Source organism: Prosopis cineraria, unplaced genomic scaffold, assembly GCF_029017545.1.
Source record: "Prosopis cineraria cultivar Desert tree isolate PC_DT_omini unplaced genomic scaffold, ASM2901754v1 PC26, whole genome shotgun sequence".
Taxonomy (NCBI): Eukaryota; Viridiplantae; Streptophyta; class Magnoliopsida; order Fabales; family Fabaceae; genus Prosopis; species Prosopis cineraria.
Window position 1 is genome coordinate 12642 of NW_026555357.1, and position 6681 is coordinate 19322.

A 6681-nucleotide genomic window follows, 5' to 3' on the forward strand; every position below is an offset into this window, starting at 1 on the left:
AAATATTTTACTAAAAAACTAAATTTTAAAATATTTCTAATAATATATAATTTATTAAATTTAGAATTACATTAAGACAGTTATAGACTTGAAAAATTTTCATTGAAAACTTGGTCCATACATGTCAACTATTCATTCCTAATGTTAGTCTTCGTAATTTTCCTTTGCGGTAAAATCTCTCTCTACTAAACACAATAAATTAACTCTACCATGATAGATAATTACATAGACATAATCTAGTCAGCACCTTGTGCAACTGCACATTGAAAGTGAATTTTTAGATGCCATTATCTGTAAAACCAGCACTAGAATTGATCCTTCCACATTCCTAGCCATTTCTTCTCTTAAAACAGCAACAAATATGACACAAATATGAAAGATCAAAGACATATGCTTGATTTTCACAAAGGAAAAAAAAAAAAAAAAAACAACAGAACGAAGCACAGTCAATTGTGAAGTATGATGTATATACAACAAATCCAATATTTCCTTCCAAGATAGATGTGAGTCTACATCCCTACTTGGACTTAGGATCTTCAACAACATATTGGCTCATGGTATGAGCACAATAGAACCTGAAGTCTTCCTATTTTCCAGGTCTGCATGAGCTTTGCCTGCCTCAGATAATGAGTATTTTGATTGACCCTCACTTTCAAGAAGCCAGAAGCGACCTTAGCAAAAACCTCTCCGGAAGCCTCCAGCAGCTCATCCCGAGTTACGACATAATGCATTAGGGTTGGCCGGGTCAAGAAGACGGACTTTGTAGCCAGTGCAGATAACGGGACCGGGTCAGGTGTGCCTGAGGACTGCCCAAAACTTACCATGTATCCTCTGAGCTTTAAGCATGCCAGTGATCCCTTTAAAGCAAAACAACCCACTTTAATCAGGAATTTACTCATGACACTGTCATACTAGGGGAGAAATAGGACTTGGATTCCCTCTGCTGATGGAATCCAGAGAAGCAAATGGAATATGGACAGTCCAGCTTCAAAATTTTTAATTTTTTTTATATCTATTAAAGCATTATAAAGCTATAGAATTTTTTCATAAATCTGTTTGATCACCCACCTGAACCTTGGATAGTTCAAATTTAGCGTTAAAATTTTTATAAATTGACTATTTAGATTTACTTTGATCAATTTAAATGTAAATTTTCTAAATTATATTTTTTAAAAAATAATTTTTGGAAAGTGAATGTTAGAGGAATATCTTTATATTTCATATTGTATTCACAAAATAAAAATTTATAAAAAAATTTAACATTAAATCTTCACTATCCAAAATACATCTGGATAGTTAATTTATAAAAATTATAAAAAAAATAATATTAAATTGAATTGTCCAAATTAAATCTAAATTGCCCAGGTTCGTGATCAAGTAGAATTATTAAATTTTTTCAATAATTTTAATAATTTTAAAATAAATATAAAAAAATTAAAAGTTTTAAATTTGAACCGTCCAAATTCCAACATCCCTCAACAAAGAGGGTGGAGGGATTCTCTCAGTGGAGGGAATCCAAGTCCAAAAAAAAAAAAAAAACCAATATAACCTTCAATTCTTGGTCATTTGCAAGCATCTCCCTAATCTTTAAACACAACACTACCATTCTGGTGTGGGGGGGGGGGTCACAACACTACCAGAATAGGATTCTTCCTTACAAAAACATCATACAATGCACAACACTAACAATATTGTTGCAAGTGTTTTGCATTGTATCTTTTCCTACACATCACTTTTCTACTCAACTAGGCAGATAACCAATATTGAAATTTCATTGGGATTGACAGCGAAATAAGTTTCCTGGTATTACCTCAAAGGTGTCCTTTCCAACAGAATCATAAACTACATCAACTCCATCGCCTGAAGTGATATCATTAACACGGGCAACAAAATCCTCTTCAGTATAGATGATCACATGATGGCATCCATCCTCCTTGGCTTGAGCTGCTTTCTCTTTGGTTGATACAGTTCCAATAACAGTTGCACCAAGAGCATTTGCCCACTGGCACAATAGGGATCCAACTCCACCAGCTGCTGCATGGACAAGAATTGTGTGACCAGGTTCAACCTGCAACAAAATTTTGGCCATGTCAATGTTTGTGTCTATTATCATCAATGTTATCAGAATTGGGTCGGGCATTGAACCAATCAACGTATTGGTTTATTGAACCATGGTTGGACTGAACAGTCTCAAAAGATAATGCATGAAAAATATTTTTTTTTTATCAATATGTACCTATATTCTCATCATAGATATCAAATTTATTGTCAATTGCATCAACATCATAATAAAACTATTTATTACCAATTACAAATAATCAAAATCATCAAGTATGCCACAATAATTGTCTAATCATAACATAAGCTTTTATTATTAACAAAAATCATTAAGAAATTATCAAATATACATATAACACAAGAAAAACTAACCACAACACAAATAAAAATACAAAATAACAAAATTTTAGTTTACAAAAGACTAGAAAAAAAAAAAAGAGTTCTTGACCCATTCACTTCTTGTTGGTTCTGGGAGGTTGACCAGGCCAGACCATAGGCCAGTTCCCGACCAAGTCAGTCCGGTTCTAACAACAGCGATTATCATCATTCATGCTGGGGCAAAGTTATAAACAAATATGCCTTGGCTGTTGAATAAAAGCAGGCCTCTTAGTAACAAGACACTATGGCCAGATATGTTGGTAGCAAAAATATAGAGAGAATAGCAATAATCTTACCAGGTAATTTAGTTCAAGTCATCACAACGCACAAGGGAATCAGTCAGAGAAGTTTATGAATATTTTTTGAGTAAATTAGTAATGAAGCTCCTGCAAAATTACTTTTTCCCCCAATTTAATCTTCCCAAGAGGCCAAGACAAACCCTCTCCAGTTAGTCCCTGAAGTTATCACTTTCCCCCAAATTTAGCTGAAGAATATTTCAAGCACTAGACCGATCAAAAGGCTTGAACTTTCTGGGGCCAAATTGAGAGGAGGGTGCTCTCTCCAAAACTAGATCATTTACTCTTTCTTTTATTATGAATAATTTACTTTTATTTGTTTCCCTGTTTTAATAAATGATAGAGCACAATGGCGTCTTGCAATCCATGTAGCCGACCCCACCTAGTGGGATAAAGGCTTGTTGTTGTTGTTGTTGTTGTTGTTGTTTCCCTGTTTTCTTCTAAAACAGTAGTGGATGAATATCTAATATATTTTTAACTAGTGTTTTTGGCATACCAACCTGTAAATCGGGATGGTTGTTAAACACTTTAAAAAAAGAGACATAGGGCACAAAAACTAGATGTTCCCTATGCAAGTTGATGACAAAATCTATGTATACTGTAATAATAAATTTAACCATTGACTTATACAAGTGTACCTGTGGATTAAGGAAAGATTTATGTTACAAACATAAAACCTATGGAGAAAAATAGTTTAACAGAATAGTGTTTTTAAGAAAATTATAGTGCTTAGTTAAAATATTAAAATCCATTGTATATCAAGCATGGCTTCCAATATCACTGACAATAACAGGTTCAATATTTGACAGCATTGGTTATGTTTTGAGTAATTAAAACACTGGCAATAAAAGGGGTTGTGAAATCATACTTAGATTACTTTGAAAATATTTAATTTAGAAGGCATAGAGGACCTGAAGAAGTTCAGCCTGCTAAACTATGCATGGAAAATATGAAAACCAAAACAATAAATATGTCAATAAAAGATTGGTATTATCAATTGGCTTCGTGAAGACATTTTTATCGATCTATCACTTGAAATCTTGATACTGATCCTAATTAATCATTACAGAAATAGTAGAATGATACTACACAATCTTTGAAGAAGCTAATAGACAAAAAAATCTGAATGGGATTAGAACAAAATGAAGTTTTACTAGTCATAGATTACTTTGAAAATATTCATCTTAGAAGACACAGATGAAAAGCAGAAGCTCAGTGTACCAAACTATGCATGGGAAATCTGAAAATATTAAAACAATAATTTTTTAAGAAAAAACACCAACATTGATATTGTTCCTAATTAATCAATCTACAAATAGTAGAATGATAATGCACAAGCTTTCAAGAAGCTAACTAATAACAAAACAAAACAAAAAAAGTAGAGTGAGATTAGAGCAAAATGGTCTTACTCTAAGGGTTCATTTGTTTTTCAAAGAAAAAAATAACGCTAAAAGGAAAAGTATATGCTTAAGCTATAATGTAATTAAATAATGTATAAACAAACCCCGAAACTCAGACAAAGAAAGAAAAAGAATTAGAGAGCGATTTCACCCTTAAACTATAAACTTAGGAGCATCTGAAACCCCAAACTCATTTTTTCTAGAATATACCCTTTCTACTTTTAGGAACAGTACAATGTCACCCCTACTATTAAAAAAAGTTAACTTTAACTATTAGTTAACCAGAAAATTATAGAAAATAACCCCCAAAAAAAATTATAGAAAAGGACCCAAAAATTAAGGTAAAAAAAAAAAAACAAATTCCTCAATCCTTTTCTGTATTTGTTTAATCAACTAGCATTTAAAATTTGTTAACGGTAGATATAATATTACATCATTTTCAAAAGTTAAAGAGAAACATTGTATCAAAAATGAATTTAGAGTTTTAGACACTCATGAACCTATAGCTTAGAGACAAATTTATTACTTAACCAAAAGAAAAACAACCTTGAAACAATGTCTTGAAGCTCAGACCAAGAAGGAAAAACAACCTTGAAACAACGCCGGAGTAAAAACTGAACTGTCATGCCCTTTGATAAGATAGATGCCCCAATAACTGGGTCAATAGAGGGAGGAACAGGGACTACTTTATTTGCAGGAATAATCAGCTCTTCTGCATAAGAGCCTAGTGGTCGACCAGAACAAGCTACAATATCTCCAACCTGCCTATCAGTGAGCCCAGGACCAACAGCTGTCACAACACCAACAGCCTCCACACCTGCCATGTTAAAAATAGGGGCGAAAGTTAGTTTATCAACAATACTTTGGCCAAGCCTTCTATGCAAAGTTAAGATCTCCATCATCAAGGGCTGTTCAAACAAAGCCAATATTCAAGTCTTAATTCAGTTCCATAATTGTTAAATCAAATAATATATAGATGATAGCTTCATCAAAGGAAAGTTAAGGATGCTTATTTCTTTTCTAAGTCTAGAGTTGATCATTCTTGTTATTGATCCCCAAAAGTAAAAATAGGAATGTCTCTGGGAAGGAATTAAGGACGTGATGAACAGCTGAGGCAGGCTTACAAACAGAATAGATTTTTTAGGCCACTCTAGCAAAATAACACTACTTGGCAATGACAACAAATGTTAATATAACATTTTGGTCAATGAGAGATGTGATGTGCTAAATCAGTAGTAAAAATGATATATTAAATTTTTTATCTTAAAAAGGTGGTGATTAAATGTCTTAGAACCATGTAATGAGTATAACTTTCATAGGCTTTATTTCTAATTGCTTAATCAGATGGAGAGAAAAAGAGAAGAAAATAGAATGCTTTCGAATGTTTTAGTGCCACTCATTAATTATAATAACAAATATGTACAATCAAAATGAAGGACAAACCTGGAGTGAAAGGCAAGGAGGGTGCTTTGTATACTCCTTTTCGAAAGTAGATATCAATAAAGTTAACCCCAATTGCTTTGTTCTTCACACGAACCTCACCTTCTTTTGGTTCTCCAATTTCCACATCCTCCCACTTCAAGACCTATCAAAGAAGTTATGCCTAAACCAATAAGATATTTGAGATATCAAGTAAATTAATAATTCAGCGAAGTAACAATCAAATTTCATAAATTGAGTTTTTCAAAATCATTGCCAAAATGAATGCCCTTCAATCAAATAATTCGCCATTGAAAAGAAGATATATTCACTACCATATCCGCCTGAGACTCTGAGAGGACAATTCATGAACAATGATAATAGCTTTGACCATTCATTATGCTGTGTGCAAAAGATGGAAAAAGAAAAGCATGGAACTGCTGATTACAACATTGTTATCAGAGCCAATATCGACATTGGAATTTAGTTAACTTCTCAATTGGGTTTGTCATAATCATCGCAAAATGAGTACCGAAAATACAATCACTGATTACAGACGATTAGGAAAACACAATCAAGAAGAAGAGAGAGAAAAAGAGAGAAACCTCATGTCCTCCCAGCTCGTGAACTCTAATAGCTTTAACCATTTTCGTTGATGAAAGTGAAGCTTCTGTGTGAAGGGTTCTAAGAGATGGTTTGATGGCAGAAAAAACTGATAAACCCAGAAGCCGAGAAGAATGGAAGTAGAGACTGCTCCAATGACTCAGATTCTGTGAAAGAATTTGGAACTTGGAACTTGGTAATCAATTATGAAGGTAAAGTTCGATGGAGAAGTGGAAGGGACAGTGACATCAGTCGGGAGTGTTCTGGTGGAGCCATTTAATTAGCACGTTTAATTTTTTTTAGTATTTATTTAAATTTAAATTATATCCATATATCTAATTATCTATCTACACCCGTGTGTTTAATTTTTATACATAAAAAGGCAATTACAAACGGAAGCTTAACAAGTGAAAAGTTAAAAAAGAAAGAATAAAAAGAAAAATAGCCTTATTATCATCATCAAGTATCAACTAATTAATTAACTTTCAATCAATCAACTATTAACTATTAATTAACTAGTAACTATT

The 6681-nt window shown here is 32.8% G+C and overlaps 1 pseudogene; it reads right to left on the reverse strand.

Annotated features, from left to right (window-relative positions):
* Nucleotides 1-211: 211 nt before the first annotated feature.
* Nucleotides 212-6406, reverse strand: LOC129294953 (uncharacterized; annotated as a pseudogene).
* Nucleotides 6407-6681: the final 275 nt, after the last annotated feature.